This window comes from Canis lupus, chromosome 14, assembly GCF_011100685.1.
Source record: "Canis lupus familiaris isolate Mischka breed German Shepherd chromosome 14, alternate assembly UU_Cfam_GSD_1.0, whole genome shotgun sequence".
Classification (NCBI taxonomy): domain Eukaryota; kingdom Metazoa; phylum Chordata; class Mammalia; order Carnivora; family Canidae; genus Canis; species Canis lupus.
The window spans coordinates 53,256,928-53,273,380 of record NC_049235.1 but is presented as its reverse complement, the minus strand read 5'-3'; the positions used below and the strand labels follow the sequence as shown (position 1 = coordinate 53,273,380).

At 34.7% G+C, this 16,453-nt stretch overlaps 1 long non-coding RNA gene across 2 annotated transcripts in view; it reads right to left on the bottom strand.

The window, feature by feature from the left end:
• Positions 1–2,045: 2,045 nt before the first annotated feature.
• The window catches only part of LOC111098836, a 34,615-nt gene continuing 20,207 nt past the window's right edge, over positions 2,046–16,453 (bottom strand). For both annotated transcript variants that reach the window (XR_005369746.1, XR_005369745.1), the window contains exons 5-7: positions 11,419–11,540; positions 4,560–4,716; positions 2,046–2,102 (exon numbers count right to left, since the gene is read on the bottom strand). This is a non-coding gene — a long non-coding RNA (uncharacterized LOC111098836). The remainder of the gene's footprint in view (positions 2,103–4,559; positions 4,717–11,418; positions 11,541–16,453) is intronic.

Here is a 16,453-nt window from a genome sequence, read left to right as displayed (position 1 = left end):
ATTTTTTCCCCCTTATGTAATTTTTTTTTGCATGTTCCTGCTCCATGTATATAGTATGTGATCCATAAATGTGGATTAACTAAAACACGAGAATCTTCTGTACCTAATTCTGTTAAAAAGTACACATGTGTTAGCTTTTCTACTCTGAAGAGAAAGGTAAAATCAGTGTCGTTTAAGGCAGCAGTGGCTTTAATGAGGGTGAGTCATAGCACTCAGGGAGGCAAACCTATTTATTTTTATTACACAACATGTTTAACTGGGACCATTTTAAAAAGGCCAAATGACAGACAGGGGCCAAGATTAGATGCATCCTCAGTAGACAGCTGGCATGCCCTGCCAGAACAAGGATTTAGAGGAGTGTAGCTGGTAAGAAATAGCCAACAACTGGGGGAAGGGGAAAGTGGAGAAAAATAAACTCCCTGAAGAAAGTGAAAAAAAAAAAAACAGGTCACAGTAATTTCCCTCAGGACTAAAATGTGTGACATAGCTTTTGCATTAAATCAGAAATTTCAGAGTAAGAGGAACTAGGAAAGAACCTAAACCATGGGGGAATAATGTCGCTATTGTCTTTGGGAGGGCTCAAATAAAAAGTTACGGAGTCTTTTCCAAACCAACTAGCTTAATGGTGTGCTATTTCTCAAAAAGAACTTGCTTCTAGGAAAAAGGAATTAGGTTTGTTTTCCCATTTCACATTTCAATTACACTAGTGAATTTGATAACTAATCAGCTAAGGTGCATATGATGAAACTTCTTGTACTGCAGCAAAAATGTATCCCAACACTTATCAGGTGACCTAATATTGGACACATGACATCATGGAAGCAAATGCATTGTTGGCCATTCCTAAAAGTTAGGATGCTGTTTCTAGCCTCTTCTAAAAATGGCTGTCCTGTCTACAGTTAGCCTTTCCGAGGATGCCACTTGCCTGCATTTAGACCAAGCAATAGTTTAATGTATACATTTGCATTTGGGCCTCAGGATCTTCCCTTAAACACATTTTACTTTTGTTTCCAGAAGCAATATCAAAAAAAAAAAAAAAAAAAAAAGTTGCCCAAGTCTAAAACAAGTGAATAGCTCCCCAGAAATATATGCTATACTTCTGAGATGCATGAATTCTAAAAGAGTAAAAGGTTTCATGCGCTAAATAAACATAGAAAAGAATCAACGGCACCTTCTTGATCTGAACTATAGAAGCTGCAGGGGAAGTGGGAGTTGCAGTAGCTAAACACCCTGGGAGAGAGATGGGACTCTGGTGGAGATACTCAGGGAAAGGGGGAAAGAACTGATGCCTCTTTACTGTCAGGAACTAACACATTGCCTGGAACTCCATAAATTTCTGTTGAAATAATAAGGATGACTTTTGATATGGCAGTTATGAATAATTCTGCACAGTCCCAAAATTGCTACAGATAATTAAAGTTAACTTTAAAATCATACAAGAGTTTTCTAGTAAGTTGAAACTTGTGTAGTTATCTCAATACATTACATTTTGGAAGAAGAGGAAATAAAATTGGGAGAATAATATAAAGTGAGTTTTTAAAAATTAAAGCATAGAAGATAAGTTTATTACATGTTATGTGATGACTTTATAATTCATAACTACTTAAAGATAATTGCTTGATGACATACATCAAGTATACATCAAATATATAATATATATTTAAATATATATATATTTAATATATAATACATATTTTTCAGTAATAATATAATACATATTTTAACAGTAAACAAAATGAGTCTTTATAAATTAAAAAATCTAAATAACAACAATATAATTCATTCCTAACAAACTGATACTCTGAAATACGAGTGCTATAGGTCAATTACTATATCAAAATACCAAGATTTTGAGAATATACATTTAATACATACAGCAATACAGTTATAGCGCAGAGTGTGATGTAAATGTGGGGAAAGATTTCCTTTGAAGAAATAATTTCAGGGATCCCTGGGTGGCACCGCGGTTTAGCGCCTGCCTTTGGCCCAGGGCGCAATCCTGGAGTCCTGGGATCGAATCCCACGTCGGGCTCCCGGTGCATGGAGCCTGCTTCTCCCTCCGCCTGTGTCTCTGCCTCTCTCTCTCTCCTCTCTCTGTGTGACTATCATAAATAAAAAATTAAAAAAAATTTTTTTTAAAAATAAAGAAATAATTTCACAGTCACTCCGTGTAGATAAAGATGATTATCACAGCAGTCCCTCAATTAATAAGGAGAGAAAAAGAGAGAGAATTTAACTATTGTGCATTAACAACTTTTTAGTTTCCTAGGATGCTTCCAGAGAGAAGAGGTAGGAGAAGGGCCCAGAGTAAGGTAAACAGAGTAAGGAAGGAGAAGCACTCAGTATACAAGAAGAGAGGACCTAGGGAGAGCATCTCAATGAAGGAAAATGGCTAGGGGACGTGAAACACAAGGAATTTCATCTTGAACTAGAAGCTGTCTGGTATGCAATCCTGAATAAAGAAACCTTGTCTTTGTGCTCAGAATTTCAGAGTTTGATAGAGACGTCGTCATTTTTTAATCACAATTAAAAATATTTTGATATGTCCTTTAATCAAATGAGTTTCAGAGGAACAACTATATTTTTAACATATATTGCTTTGACACTCTGAAAACTTTTTATCATGGAAAATTTCAATAACATGAAAAGGTAGATATTGATAGAATTATCACCTGACTTAAATAACAATCAACTCATAGTTGATTTTGGTTTATAAACTCCACTGCCTGCCTGCCCTGGCCTATTTTGAAGCAAATGCCAAATATAATTTTATTCATAAATGTTTCAGTGTATTTCTTTAAAATATAAGGACTTAAGAAAGAAAATCTCACCACAGCATTATCACAAAAAAATTTTAACAATAATTTATTTTATTTTATTATTACATTATTAAATTACTGGCATAATTATCTACCTAGTGTTCAAATTTTCCTAATTGTATCAAATATTTTTATTTTTTTTTTATTTATGATAGTCACACACACACACACACACACAGAGAGAGAGAGAGAGAGAGACATAGGCAGAGGGAGAAGCAGGCTCCATGCACTGGGAGCCCGACGTGGGATTCGATCCCGGGTCTCCAGGATCGCGCCCTGGGCCAAAGGCAGGCGCCAAACCACTGCGCCACCCAGGGATCCCTCAAATATTTTTAATGTCTTTCAAACTTTTACTCCGAAGCTTTCCTTTCCATCTCTCTTTTTTCCTGTAAATTTAAATGTTTATGAAAATAGGCTTTATGTCCATTGGAATCTGGATTTTGAATCACTAGAAAATAATAACAAAATTTTGAATTTTACCAATCTATTAGATGTGAAACTGTATCTCAGTGGATTTTAACTTATTATGTGTGATATTGAGCACCTTTTCATATATTTGAGAGCCACACGCCTTGATTTCTTTTTTTGTGATCTTACTATTCATATCTCTTGTCTACTTTTCCAGTGTGTTGTTGATTATTTTCTTCTTTATTTTCAGAAGGCTTTTGTATATTAAGGATATTCTTTGTGACATAAATCACAAATAATTTTTGTCCTAGTTTGTCACTTGTCTTTTTATTTTGCTGTCAAGGTTGTGTGTATATGTCTATTTATGTGTGTCTTGATACACCAAATGAAAAATTATTTTTATGTAGTCCACTATGTTGGAGCCTACATAGTATAAAGAGCCTGACTCAAATCTCTCTTGTCTTACAGCCAAGTTGATTATTATCTCTGAGGTTTTTCTTCCTTTCTTTTTAAAATCTCAGCTTCATTGAGGTATAGTGAATAAATAAAATTGTAAAATATTTAAGGTGTGCATCATGCTGATCTGATATACATATACAATGTGAAAGGATTCCCCTCTACCATTTGGTTAATGAACACGTCCATCATCTCACACAGTTCTCTCTTTTTGTGTATGAGAACAGTTAAGGTCTATTCTCATAGCAAGTTTCATTATACAATAGTGTGTTATCAGCCATATATGTTTACTTATTGAATGAATTTGGTAGGTTGACCCTCTTTACCTTGTAGAATTTTTGTGAGAATGAAATAAGTCTACCTGTGTACAACTCCATCATTTGCTGGCTATTATAGCTCTTGAACAGTTAAAACAACTGTTCAATAAATACTAGTTCTCTCTTCCCAACACCTTTTTTTGTACTATCTGTACACAACCTAATGGTACAGAATGAATCATAAATTTGCCTTGAGATTCTAGGAAGAATAGCTTTTCCTCAGGTAAGGTCAGTGTATGTCAAATACTGTCCCAGGAACCTGAGCTGCATCTCTTAACCTTTTCCAGATTATAAAAAATCTCCTTGGATTGCCAAAATGAACTGGGATATTTACTGGCTCTTATGAAGCATGACTTACCAGGTTAATTTAAGAGCTCAAGTGTTTCAGAGGACGTTTGTCAGTTGGATTAGAAACATCTCTACTAACCAACAGAACTTATCATAGCATTACCTGTCTCTATAAATAGAGATTACTAGGAGTAATGGAGAGAAATTAATAAGGTAACGATAAAAATAATGATGAAGATTGCTCTTCTGATGGATGCAAAAATTGATGTACCTTTCAAGGCTGCAAGAAGCTGTCGCTGATTTTGTGTGACAATGTCTGCTTGTAAGGAGACATAATATAAATGCCCACCATCCACTGTGTGCTCAAAAACCATTAATGAGTTAAGAAAATTGGATCCAGGCTGATCTGAAGATTTCTTGGAAATTATCTATAAGGAAAAATTCTTTTTCAAAAAACAAATTAAGAAGGAAGGTATATATATATATTATAGATATTAAATATAGATATATATTTAACTTCAGAAAATATTTATTTAGAGACAGTTATTAACACATATTAAAGAATGATGGAGCTAATCACATATGAATCCCTTCTCATTAAATTAGGTTTTGAAGGACCTTTACTTGAAATCCTCTTGTTAACAGTTAAACAGTAGTCTTCATTTTAGCCATTTCATTGATCACCATGGAATTAACCCCTCAAATTAGTCTGGATCAGTGTGGATTTACATTATAAACTACAAAAGTTGGTCTCTAGACATGACAGACATGGCAAAAGAAATTAACACTTCAAAACACTACCAATTTAGTGACCTACTTTTAAGGAAGATTAACCTATAGTGAGGATGTGAAACTAAATTAAATTCCAGTTAAATACAAATATTTTTCTTCACATACTGAGTCATCTGATTCAGACCCTGCAGGGTGCAGTGTTACCTTGCTTGGTGAACTGCATAATTATTTATAGAGTTTCTCAGCATTAAGCTTACCCCTTATCTAGCTTTACACAGGCAGTCTAGTTAGTGACTCTCATAGAGATATCCTGCTGCATAATATGGTCCCACATGGTAGGTCAGGGCCCAGATGCCCCTTTTTCCATTCTTTGTTGATGGTTTGAAAATATCAGGACAATGACTGCATGCCACATTGGTTTTATAATTCCTAATCTAATGTCTCTGCAGGGGGCTCTAATTCCATATAATGTGTATAAAACACAGAGATAAATGTTACTTATTATTGAGAATGGAGGTTCAAGGACCTATTGTGAAGCTTTGTACTTACTGATGGAATTCTAAAACTAGGTTATAAAAAAAAGGTCCTTTCTTGATGAAGCATTAATGATAAATAACAAGCCTTCAGGAGGCTAAAATACTTAACACTCAAAGACATTTCCATTTGAAGCATTTTAAGAATATGAACTAATGGAATGCAAATTGTATTTCTCATAGGGTACAATATTAGTTCTACGATGAAACTGATCCAGTGTTAATTGAGTGAAATCTTTTAAATTCTTAAAAGTAACAATTTGTGTGTGTTTTAAAGAGAATGACTTTTTGACTTAGATAATGTATATGGTTGACATTAGGCCAATTAGACATGTTTCTTTTGCTTAAGAATAGAGGAAGAAAAAACTTCATAGAAGTATAATGGTGGGAACATTTTCTTACTGCTCAAAGTAGAAATGAATAGGGAAAAAACAGAAAGTGATAATGGTGTCATCTAAGGGGAATCCTCCTAGAGCCAGACAGAACTGGATAAAGTCCAAATTAAGTTGTCTATTTTCTCTGAAGGTCAAATATTATCCTAAAGATAGACTTAAGAGAATTCTTTAGGCTAACTAGGATGCATAAAAGTTTGAGGGACTGATACCAGGCTGTCGAAGTACTAATTTTCAATTAGAAGAGGTACTATCATATGGTACTAGACTGTATTCTAGTATTGTGTTCTCTTTCTATAGTCAAGCTCTGTAGGTAAAACTAAATCAATCAGGAAGATGCTACTTCAGAGTAGAATCTGAATGAAAGGAGTTAAGTGAATCAAATATGGAATCGCCGCATTCTAAGGTGGCTTAACACACCCCTCTCAAAAAGTAAGGGGTCTGCCAATGGCACCAGAAATCAATAAAGTCCATCAGCTATCATCACCTCCATTCATCTCCACTGGGGGAACAGCCTTGACATTCGGATTGGAAATACCCGATGGCTAAGATGTGAGTTTTCTCTACCATACAGAATGTTTAACAGCAGCCTATATGGCTTTCCATTTCTACACTGATCAATTGCTTTCCTGATAGTCATAGTTCCTTTGAATGTGTGTGTGCGTGCAATGTGTTTGTGTGTATAACTGGACTGGAGTTAAGCCTGATTGTGTGGCCTGTCAGTCATCCTGTCTCTTTCCAGTGACTGCTTATCTCTTTACTAATTCATTTCTTGTTGCTTTTACTATTTGCTTTTCCATGGACAAGTTCACTTATTTCCAAGATCTTTGAGGGATATCTATCTGTGTGTAGCCTCATACCAATTAATTGTTATTATACATTTTCTCTTATATAAAAAAAGAATAAATGATGTGGCAAAAAAAATGATGTGGCATAGAAAAATTCTAACAATTGATAAAACTGTTCTACTTCTTCAACAAATGAAGTCTTTTTAGTAGTGTTAAACAAATTTCCATTTGCTGGTGCAATGATTTATTATAATGAATAATTTGAATTATCTCTGGTTGCAACTATCTGTTGAATGACTACAACATCTGAGCACCACCCACATAAATCCTATATAAACATCATATGAGCTGACATATGACATCAGGGAAAGAATTTGAGATTTTTTCCCAAGCTTAGGCTCCATATTATCTCAACTTAGTCCTTTGTCCTTGTTTGTTTTAAATACTATGCTGTAAGCTTTATAACATTATTATGAAAACAAAAAAAAAATGCTATCTTCTTATTTCATATAAAAGAAAAAAAAGTTTAGTTTTAACCAGTAAAAACAAGCTATCCCATCTAATTTTTTCACAAACTGTGCTTCTGGGATTTGTTTGAAAGCATCAACTGGATGATGCTAAATAATGCTGCGTGAGTGAGGGCTTGGGTGTAGTACTTTGAATTACCTAATGATGTTTGCTTTAAGAAGAGTAACTCTGCTTTCTGAATTCTATTAAAAAATCAATTTGGTTGCTAAAATCAGGACTCTAATTTAAAATTTTTTCAAGACATTAGTCAATTCCTTTGCGAATAACTGATTCTTTATGGGCAATATAAGCACTTTAGAAGTTACCTTATTGAAACCACAATGATGGCTGGCAATGGAGTGCTTTCTTGCATCACCTCCAGTGTAGTAGACAGAATGCTGGACTAGGAGTTAACAGATCTAGATTTTAATCCTGACTAACCCTACGATTTCAAACAAATTATTTACTCCTTGTCTGTTGGTCTCTGTCATGGATTGAACTGTATCCCCTCAAAATTCTTATATTGAAGTCCTAAACCCTAATACCTCAGAATATGACCTTCATAGAGATAGAGTCTTTACAGAGATAATCAAGTTAAAATGAGGTCTTTAGGGTAGACCCTAATCAAATACGATGGATGATTTTAGGAGGGAAAACTCAAATATAGACATACAGAAAACTATGTGAACATAAAAACAGGACAGAGGCCTGGATCAGATCTTTCCCTCATTACCCTAAAAAGGAACTGGCCCTGAGAACAATTTGATTTCAGACTTCTAGTCTTCAGAACTTTGAGACAATAAATTTCTGTTGTTTAAGCCACTCAGTTTGTGGTACTCTCTTACAGCAGCTCCAGCAAACTAATACAGCTTCTTCAATGCCAAAAGGCAATAATGAAATTATTCTATAACTGCCCTCCAGACCTTTATCTCTTTGTTTGTGAAATTATTCTCCTATCTCTATGCTGTTGCAATCATATTTCTGAAATGCAGATCTGGTCTTATCAATGTCTTGCTTAAAGTCCTTCACTGAAACACCTACAGAGTAAAGTCAGATTCACACCTCTGCATATGACAGACAGGGTCTTTTCATTGTCTGATCCAAAGTCACCTTTTTGGGTAGTTCTCGACCCCTAAGTACCATTGTAACCACTTTCTTCCTGGAGAAAAGTCCTGGAGAGTCCTGCCCTTTCCTTTAGTTTGGGAGATGGTGACCAAGTGCAAAGGAATTGTGGGAAGAGGAGCCTAGATGGCTTTGGAAAAGATTAAAAAGGAGAGGAGATGAAAAATGGGAGTAAGACACAAAAAATAGTAAAATCACATTGCCTCTGTGTAAAACTTCATTGATTAATGTTTTAGTCCAAACAAAATGAATTTGAAGGTATATATTTCAGATTTTTTCTGTTGTCTGGTGTTGCCAAAAATTTTTCAAACTACTAGTAGCATGAATGGCTGCTTTGTAAAACATTTTTAAAGTTAAAATTGAAGTATTTCATATATGAAAGCAGATACCTTAATAAAGCCTTTCTATATGCCCAGTCAAGACTAGTAAACTTTGCTCAATGTTGACACAGTACACTGTCTAAACCTCTTCTCCATCGTGCATTACAGGAGGCAAATATAGTCCTCTACCTCATAAGACTGTCAGCTAGCTATTTGAAGTCAAGGACCACATTTTAATTATTTCTTTCAATTTACTATACATAGCAAAATAAACCATGTTAACATAGTTTTTTTTAAGAAATTAAAGTATAAAACACTTTTTTAGAAAATAAAGTTATAGTATTATCATATACCAGCTGTTCATATACCACTTCAAAATATCTTGAAGGATCAAAAACTATCTTTAAATATAAAAGTCTCTGTTACTGCTCACCTATGGGAATGTCCACAAGAGAAGCAACCCAGTTGCAAGTCAGCCCCTGTTTCTTGGGGTTCACCTTTGAAATCAATGTTGTTTTCTTTTTTGCATAGCAGCCCTAAGGGCCCTGCTTTCAACTGTCACCGTGGATGACTGCCTTCTCTCTGAGATGCTCTTTATCACTACCACTGGCCATAATACTCCATGATGAATTTTGTTTGTACTATCCCAAACACACCTTCCAAATCCATCCAAATCCATTCTCCTGTGATCCAATAACCAATACAGACAGAAACTTGATTTTAGAGATAAAGGCGATAACCTGAGTGTACTTAGGGAGACAAATAGCTTAGTTCACAGCCTGTCAAGTCCTTTATATTTAGTATTGTGTGGCAATGCCTTTAGAATTTTAGGAGACTCAGTTATTATGTAATTATATCAAAAGGGAAAAATTATCAACAGCAAAAAAGAATGTAGGGAATAGGCCAAAGGATAGGGTTGGGAAGAGGTAAAGTGTGGAGGCTGTAAATGGAAAAAAAAAAAAAAAAAGACAAGCCTCATAATTTGTCCAGGTCCTGTGTATATTTCTTGACTGCTCAAATGAAAATTAAATATTGGGGGGAGGATTATATTGAAGCAAAAACCCTCTGAATTTTAGCAGCTTAATTGGTAGCTTTTTAAAAACTGTAAAAGGTTTTAAAATTACAATTCCAAATTCTATGAAATAGAGCCATTTTAGTGCTTCTAGACCCTATTATTTTAAGTTTTAACTTTTTTTTCCTGAACTAAGTGTGGAAGATTAAGGTAACATAATTTGGCTCCTGGGTCAGCCTTGGCATTCTTCACCTTGCCCAGATGTATATGATTACATTTTCTATTATGTGAACCATGGGGACATATGGTATTTTCATCAAGAAGCGATGAAAGAAAACATCTTTAAGGAAGTTGAAAATATTGCCTAACTTAGGAAACAAGTTTCTGAGACTGGGTTTTTTTTTCTGCTTGGCTACCTGGAAGTCTAAGTGTAGCACGTGTGTGTGGAGTGTTGAGGGATATGGTATGGCTGGAGAATGGGCATGCAAACAAATCAACCAAAAATATATAACTCACAAGACTTGGTTGAATTCTAGATTGTTTATGACTTTCACAAAAAGAATATGGAAAGAAATGAGTGATACATGCAAAAACCAGCAAGTTTTATTTCTGAAAAACTCTGGCAAACAGTAAAGATACTTGTTAAAAAGTAAGACTGCTCAGTCATTTTCCAGTGTTTCTGGACTTAACTCTTGATGAACTGGAAAGCAGGCTGAAGACTGCAGCTGTTCTTGCCTCTGCACTTTGAGCAAAAGTTAGGCTTAAATTCTCCCCTCTGCTTAATGAATCAGGAATACAAATTGATAGAGATTAGCAGTCGCTTCCCACAGTGAAGTTTGAGTTCAGCCTTGACTATCCCATAGTTTTTCTAAACTGAGGACCCCGTGTGTGAATTTTGGTTGGATGAAGAATCACTATGTTCTTATAAAATGTTTGCTTTCCTTTTGGTGATCTTAGTGTATATGCTGGATTCAATATCCATACCCACATTCTAAGAAAAACAAAGTATAGGGTTTCAAAAATCAAAACACCTAAATAATTAAATGAGTGAGAGGGCAGTATTAAGAATATTTTAACCACGTATATATATATATTTTTTTTTGGTCTCTCTACAGCCAGGAGTAATTTTCCCCCTGAAAGTAAAATGCAACTAAAAGTTGTATCAACATTGTATCCATTTAACAAAATTGTCCAGGACCAAAGAGATGATGATCTCAGGTTCTAGGAAATAGTTTTCTTTAAGAATACATTTTAAAGAACTGATCCGTTAGATTAGACCTAAAGCGGGTCTACAAGGTAAAGTTAGTGTTAAGACATTAAATAGGAAATTTATTGTGATTTGACAGAAAAATCTAGAATTTTTTCTTTGAAAAGAAATTTTTACTCTTTGAAATCAAGTATTTTTCTATGAAGGAGAGAGAGTCATTAAGTACAACAAGAATATGGCTGAAGAAGTGTTTATCTTGGCAATCATAATTATGCTCTTATGTTAGCTACAAACACCAAGCACATTATCATTTGCATTTATTTATTTAAATAATCTAATCACAAATCTATTTCTAGTACTTTAATATGCAGGAGCCTTTTCTAAATAGAGCACTGGGTCTTCCAAATGGAAATACTTTTTTCATGTGCAGACCACTCTGTTACATTGCTCCTGAAATGATAGAGTAATTAGAAATCCAGCCCAATACAAATATTAGAACGTACATCAAAGTACTTACTTCAGATGGACGTATTCTCTGTGTTTTCTGGAATAGAAATCTGTCTTTTCTGGAATAAAAATCTCTTGAATATTATCTGTCTTTTCCTTCAAATATATTTTTCTTTCCTAAGAAGCAAAATGCTAGAAAATAAATAACATTGGGTAGAAGATTTATAAATAATGTGCCAAGAAATATAGAAAGGATTGAAAATCTTTTGGAAAAAAACCCAAATTTAAAGATAATAACCAAATAATTTTAAAAAAAGGAGGAAAATAATTTTCAAGAGTAAATATAAGAGGCATATGGAATTTAGTAGGAATAAAATTATACTGAAAAAAAAAAAAAAAAACCCAGTAGGCATTCTCTGTGTTCAACATGCATTTGTCCTTACTGTATTCAATTTTAGTGACAGTTCCTTCTTTAGTACTTTTTAAAATGCCCATGCTTTTGTGTTCTGAATCTATGCCTGAGTTAATTTCTTGTTGATAGCAAGTGATGCTTATAAGCAAACATGGATAGGTCCTCTGCCCTGGTCTCATTAATTAATGCATACAAAGAGTGCATCCATTTTGATCTACTCACAATCTTGAAACCATTAGCTCATGAATAAGGCTCAGTTGTCTATTCAAATGCCCCCCCCCCCTTTTAGCAATACACTCCTCAGTGACATTCTTTTGAATAACTTTGTTCAAGGCACAAAATATGAACTAGTACAAAATGTGGAAGTTTATAGTAAGATTCATTCTTTATATGAAAGTGGTTTGTTTTAAGAAGGAATAGTTAAGGACTTGATAGTAACATTAAAGGAATATATTACAAACTACAGTGATTTTCTCAGCATAAAGTGAAGTGGAAATCTGGTATTTTTCTGGTAAATGTGACAAGGCAGAGATATCTGCAAATCTTGCTCTGTAAAATGTGCACTCAGTATAGTTTCAGAATGTATTTAAAATTATTCTTTTCTCACTCTACTCACTGAAATATTATTTTGAAGACAATTTCACAAGAAGTGTCTTCAAAATATAAATTCTTATAATAGAGACACTTGATTATTTTCTTGAGGAATATTCTGCATTTCACTGGAAAGGCAAAACTTCAGAGATATATTTTTTAAATATTTATAAAATTTAATTTATAAAATTAAATATGTATGTTATGTTATATGTAATTTAAAATATATTGAATACTTTATTCAGTAAATATAAAAATATTAAAATAGTAATACTACTAGAGTAATATAGATCCAACTATATATCTTTCCAAAGAAAATAGATCATTAATAAACCCAAAAGCCATTTTTTAATGCTTATTATTTTCATCTCTTTATAGTGTTTGCTTTAATTTAGCAGCTCCTCCTATGTGAAATGCTGGCTTCCATGTCATTAGAACCCTTGCATTTTTTTGTCACTGTTCATCCTACATCTTTTGGGAAACACACATGCAAGTTCAAATCCTCTTTTTCACTGACAGCTCTGTTCATTTTTGTCTCCATTATCTTGGCAGCTTCTTTTCCTCCTCCTTCTTGACTTGTTTGTGTCCTAAGGGGTGCTTTCCTTGCACACAACTCACTCCTTAGTATTCTCATCACTCCTATTACCAGACCTAACCTGTGGCTACCAACCTATCTTTTATCTAGAGTTGAGAACAGCAACCTTTTTCTGAAAGGGCCAAATAGTAGATAATTTAGGCTTTTCAGTCTGCAGACCATATGGTCTCTGCCACAACTATCGAACTTTGTGGCTGTAGCACAAATGCAGCCATAGATAAAACAGGAACAAATGAGCATGGCCGTGTTCCAATAAAACACTGGAATCTGAATTTTATGCAACTTCCCCATGTGTTTGATCACATGTTAGGAGGCCGAACTGTGTCCCCCCCCCCAAAAAAAAAATTCATATGTTGAAGTCCTAACTCCTAGTACCTCAGAATGCAGCTGTATTTTGAAATGGAGTCTTTAAAAGAGGTAATTAAATGAAAATGAGGTAATTATGGTGAGCCCTAATCCATTATGATTGGTACTCTTCTAAAAAAAAGGAAATTGGGACAGAGAAATACAGAAGGAAGACCACGTGAAGACACGGGGAGAAGACAGCCATCTGAGAGGCCTCAGAGAAAACCAACCCTGCCAATGCCTTGTAGACATGTCAGACTTCTAGCCTCTGGATCTATAAGAAAATAAATTTCTGTTATTTAAACCACCTAGTCTGTGGTACTTTTTAATGGCAGCTCCAAACTGACACAACCTTTTATTCTTCCTTTGATTTTTCAACCATTTAAATATGGCAAAACTATTCTTAGCTCACAGGATGTACAAAAATGGGTAATAGGCCACACTGGGCTTCCTGGGCATAGTTTGCTAACCCCTGAGCTAAAGGTTTTTCTCAAGCTTCATTTTACAAAGTCGACTACTGCATTACTTCCTCAGATTCCTCAATTTCAACCTGTCTCAAGTAATTTGGTCATAATTTGGCTAATGCTTTCCCTGCCTTTGTGTTTCTTGCCTTGTTGAATAGAACCATCTCTGTTTAGTCACTTGCACCATAAACCTGGTAGTTATCCTAGATGCCCTCCCTTTCCTTCATTTCCCACATCTCATAAAGGACCATTCTTACTGATTTTACTTTGTATTATTTCCTCGTCTATGTGACATCTTCTATCGCTTAATCTGTTGTAATACTGTGCAAATCTGTCCTGATCTTTAGCCTTACTGACCAGGCTACTGCCAGAGAGACTAAGATCTAAATCTAATTATATTGCTCCTCTCCTTAAAATCTTTTAAAGCTTCTCTGATATCTAAAACCTAAGCTTCTGAACATGGTATACATTGTATTTCATGAGCTCTTACTTCATCAAATTCAGTCCTTGATGGACTCCTCTTTCAACAACAGTTCAAATGAAATACCATTTCCAGGAAGGGGCATGAGGTTACCCACCTCTCTGCCTTTATTTATTGCTTTTCTCATTGCAATACTTCCCCTCTCCCTCTTCACTCCTTGATCATGGGAACTAATTTTCTTCATTAGCTTTTGCACATGTGTGCAAATATATATATATATATATATATATATATATATATATATATATACACACACACACATAATCACACAGCTCTTTTGATCACTGTTGATTAATTAATATTTTTTTTAATTAATATTATTTATGAAGAGCTTGCCTTTTGCTAAGCCTTGTGTGTGTTTATGTGTATAAATTTATGCACACAATATCTCTGCCTCTGGCCCAGCCAGCAGTGGTATTGCAGGTGTGGCAACTTTTAGAGCTGAGTTGAAGGACAACTGGATTCCAAAGAGTCTGGATCCAGGACTCCATCAGTTCAGGATGCATCCTAAAGCATCAGAGAAAGAGTCACTGTCTGTTTCTGCTTATTCCTTGCTCTGTAGCTTTTTTTAGGCCGTCATCACAAACCAGGTATGCACTGTCTTCTGTTTCCAATTATTTAAGCCCTATGTGCCTTCCAAGGCTCCTCAGAGCTGTATTCCTCCAAGGATCCAAAAGCATGTTGCCCTATTCCCGGATTTACTGACTATTCCCTTCTCTCCTGTAACATTTAACATCCCTATATTTAGCACTAACTTTAAAATTTTGTTCGGATTCTGAAGACCATCTTCCTTTTCCTCGTAAAATGCGCAGCTAATGATCACCTCAGCACATTGCCCAGGCCGAAGCACCATGTAGGCAATTGAAGGACCAGGCTCAGGAAGAGTCCTGTTTGGATCCCTCTTACAGCCCTGAGAGTATACGCTGCACTGCACACATACATTTAATATTTTTAGGGTCATTGAACTTTCTAAGAATTTAGAAGATAGTATCTCTCTTCTGAGAAAAAAAATGTGCACACACACACATGCCACCAACACACACAATTTTACATGTGATTTTAAAGATATATCAACCCCCACTTATCAGACTGTAAATTTCTTTGCCTACAGAAAATGTGTTCTATTTTTCAATACTTAGCATAGTACCTAGGTGCTCAATAAATCTTGTCTGAGATAAACAGAACTGAACTTAAGCCTTTGCTAGACTTCACATTTCCAATATTTGTATTCCATGCAGTACTTAGCACAGTGTCTTGGCTATAATAGTAATTTAATAAATATTTGTTGAATCAAATTGAATTGTGCTTTCTTTGTATCTCAGAGAAACACCAATTAGAGTGGTATAGGTAGATGGGGCTAGATAAATATTTAGAATGTCTCTTTCAACACTTAATCTTATTGTTTTAACATTCTACAGACTTGAATCCACTAAATTAAGTATATTAGTGTTAATAGATACACTTTTAATCTTTTTTCATGAAGTGTTTAAATTTTGAAGTATTTAGGTGTGAAGAAACAAAGTAGAATTCATTCTTCCTTTTATAAATGTCACTACATTCTATTTTGAGAATAATGTGAATAAGGACCAGGTCTCAGAATTCTAAAAAGAAGCATTTCTACCAGTGAAGGGAGAGTATGAGGCACCTTTTTCTTCCACAATCAACCCAAATGTCTCACCACTTAAAACAGATTCTCTTCTGCTTGGGTAGCAATCCTGTTCTTAGCAGTTTTTGGAATAATGAACAACCCTCTTCATAATGACAGAAGTTTGAGCCTTAAAAATAAAATAAATAATTAAAAAGGAGAAGGGAGAGCTGACTGATTGGAACGACACCAAATTTTTATTTTCAATGGCATTTGTAGCTGCTGGAAGTGACACAATTTGTGTCAGTCTAGGAACTCGAGGTAACCAAACATAAATTGTAATTGACCAAATTAAAGTCAGAAGAATTGTAATTAGTTCATTAAATAAATGATGTGGAGAATTTCCCAACTTAGCGATGAGATACAAAACAACAGACCATCTATTCAACAGAAAATAAGATGAAAAGAGGTAAAACGAGAATAAAAACCTAACTTTCTCTTCAAAAGGAAGCAAAGAAAAGACAATGGAAAGAAACATTAAAAAAAGGAAGATTCAATTAGCAAGGAAGGAGAACAGGAGAGAAATCCAAGTGGGATTCTCCGGAGGGAAAAGAACGTGATGAGAGTTTAGA